The sequence below is a fragment of the Humulus lupulus genome, chromosome 2 (assembly GCF_963169125.1).
Source record: "Humulus lupulus chromosome 2, drHumLupu1.1, whole genome shotgun sequence".
NCBI classification, from domain to species: domain Eukaryota; kingdom Viridiplantae; phylum Streptophyta; class Magnoliopsida; order Rosales; family Cannabaceae; genus Humulus; species Humulus lupulus.
Genome location: NC_084794.1, coordinates 18,388,857 through 18,391,940, shown reverse-complemented (window position 1 = coordinate 18,391,940; position 3,084 = coordinate 18,388,857). Strand labels below are relative to the sequence as shown.

Genomic DNA, 3,084 nt, shown 5'->3' with positions numbered 1-3,084 from the left:
CTCATTTATGCAAGTGTGGTTTGATTGGTTTCCATCTAGAGACAAAATGTATCAATGATAAGAAATTTCAATTCTTATTTCACTAGTTAAACAGCCACAAACTCTTAGGAAGACAGAGTTCTCACATTCTATGATAACCCTTTGGGTCTGGTTGACAAGTCCTGAAAGTGATCTGAACCTAAAACAACACATATGGATTGATCTAATGCATCTAGTGCCATTTAACACTTTCTTAAAGATCATAAATTTTCACCTAAAATATTATAGATATATATAAAAACATATATCCTACTAAACAAACTGTAAGTTACATGATTTACCTGAGAATTTAAAGAGGAAAGTAACTGAAGTCGCTGTACTGGCTAGACGATTCCCTCAATAACTTTTTCACACCAGTAGAAACCTCCTGTCAAGATAAACTAAAGCTTAATATACTTAAACAATTAAACTCTATAAGAATGCTGCAAGAAAATCCCAAACAAAAATACTAGTTTCTAGTTACCAAATAGAGATTAACAATTTTCAAATAAATATGAATTACAATATAGAGAGCAAACCTTATTTACATTTAATCCTAATGCCTTGTTTCCTTCATCCAAGTCTTCCAACTTTTTTAATCTTTCACGCTCCAACTTTAGTGCAGCTTTAGTAATGTCACCTACCACCAATAGCCCCTTTCACGCATCAGATAACAGAAAAATTCTTAAAAGAGTACAGAGAACATGAATAAACTGAAAAAAACAGAGGGGAATACAGTGGAGTGTCAAAAATGAACTATTGCCAAAACCTAGCCGATCTTTGTGAAAACTAGGGCTAAACTAGATTTTTAGATAAAAGGGCAAATGATTATATTTATAGATCAGTACAAGGTTGCTATATTTTCCTGGTAGCCAAATTACCTGCTGATGCTGAATTTATTGGTTTTTCAAATTCAGATTCCTTGGTTTTGGCTTTAGTTTGCAATCCTAAAGCTTCCTTCTGAACAGCAGCCTGGCTTGACGCTTCATTTGCCTCCCTTTCAACAACTTCTTTTGCTTCTCTTCTCTGAGCTTCCATTGCAGCCCTATTTGCTTCTTCAGCTCTGAGTTTTGCCTGCATCAGAAAATACTTTTATTACTAACAACAACATAAAACCAAGATAATATACCAAAGCGAATTAAGATTATATCAGAAGAATATGTGAGAATAATAGAGGACTGTGACAACCATCTTTAGACATCTACGAAAAGAAATGAATAATCTGGGCAAAGTCAACAAACCTCAGCTTCTGCTTTGGCTTTTTCTTGGCGGAGTTTTTCTTCCAGGAGAGCTTTCTCTTTTCTTTTGGCCCCTTCATAAGCCGCATCACTTCTTATTTTCCTTTCTTCTATCTGGGACCTGAGTTCATGGTCCCTTTGGATAGCAGTCAAGTGATTATCAAGTGCTTCGGCACTACAGATGATGACCCAAAAATTAGAAAACAGAAAGTCCAAATCTGACTTAAACAATAAAAAAGAAGAAGGAGATGAGAAATCATTAAAATTCTAGGGAAAAAAATATCAAAACCATGAGCACTTCAATGAAGGGAGGCAAAAAAACAATACAACATTATTAACAAAGGAATTGCAGTCTTACATTTTTCGTTGATATTGGGTATCAAGCTTTCTCTCATTTTCACGCCTTGCTTCTCCATACTTATTAACTCAATGAAATGTAGAAGAAACCTTTTCATTTTCACTCATCAGATCTGACTCTATTGTAAATTTTTTTTTCCTAATCTCCTCCTGTTTATTGAGCCAATTAATATTGTCATGCACCAAGTATGGAATTCTACGACCACAATAAGAAGAAAAATTTGTAGGGAAACCCTGGAGCTCGAGCATGTAGCCAAGGTATGAGATACGCTCTTCTAGAGATATGTGCCCTAGTTATTCATAATACTAATTGAATAATTAAACATTTTGCAACAAAAATTATGCACAAATTCTACATCAGACGAAACATCATCCACTAGATAGCTACAGACCTTGACCCCAAGCTGATGTTCACTGGTTAGCTCCATCAAACCTCCTTCCACCAATCCTGTTTCTTCCATCAAGTATGGCTGAATTTCAAGTGTTGAATCATTCTCAGAGTCGTCATCATCACTAAGAGATAAATCAAGAAAATACAAAGTATTAATAGAAACTAGCGAGATCTCTAACAATCAATGCGATATCACATACCATAGAAATATCATAGAAGTTTGTCATGAATACACAACAGCTGAATAAAGCTTTTGATGACATAATAGGGATGTAAAAATTGAATTGATAAATGGAATATAAGTAAAGGAAAACAATCAAGGCCAGTTAAATGCATACCTAACATAAAGGTCGTTAAAATTAAACCTATTAGCAGAAAGGGAGCTTCTATCTTGAGCTTCCTCATATGCATAGTCAATATCATCCACCTCATCATCGAGAACACGCATTACAAATGGCCTAGAACTTCTTTCTACGCTCTTCACATTTGAAAGTTGACTATACAAAATTTACAGCTGAACACTTAGTTAAACAGAAAAACACATATGCACCAAGCAGTTATCTAAATCACACACGTACATACACGCACCCTTTCCCCACCCGAACCCCACCTAATTAACACACTAGACTAGATATCAATTCTATCAATTTCTTGTAGTAATCAAACAGTTTCAAGGCAAATGAATGAAACAAAGTAAGTTATAGAAAAAATTATTGATTGTCCAATACTCGAAAATATAACTTATCTTTCCAAAAAGGTCCTGCCCTAGGAATAAAACAAAAATATTTCAAACTTAATAAAAGACTGTTTTTTTGTGGTAGTTCTAAAACACAGAATGAAAACAGAAAGATAAAAACTTGGGGTCGAGAAACTAAATATAATGATAATGGAAAAATAGTAGCTCTACAGAGCATTCAAATTTAAAAACTATCAGGATCAAAGCTCAACAACAATGATAATCACTGCATAGAATATATTTATGCACACATAATCTGTCTATAATTTGTTCATTATTCAGCTCAATGATATAAACACCTTATAAAACTTCAAAAGAATTTAAAATATATTAGATTAATGTTT

General features: G+C 33.7%; 1 long non-coding RNA gene across 1 annotated transcript; it reads right to left on the bottom strand.

Annotated features, from left to right (window-relative positions):
• Window positions 1-1,027: 1,027 nt before the first annotated feature.
• LOC133815877 (uncharacterized) lies at window positions 1,028-1,706 on the bottom strand. The gene is made up of 3 exons (XR_009884875.1): window positions 1,615-1,706; window positions 1,260-1,431; window positions 1,028-1,092 (listed from the first exon to the last, which is right to left on the bottom strand). It is a non-coding gene; the product is annotated as an uncharacterized LOC133815877 (long non-coding RNA).
• Between the last annotated feature and the right edge of the window lie 1,378 nt (window positions 1,707-3,084).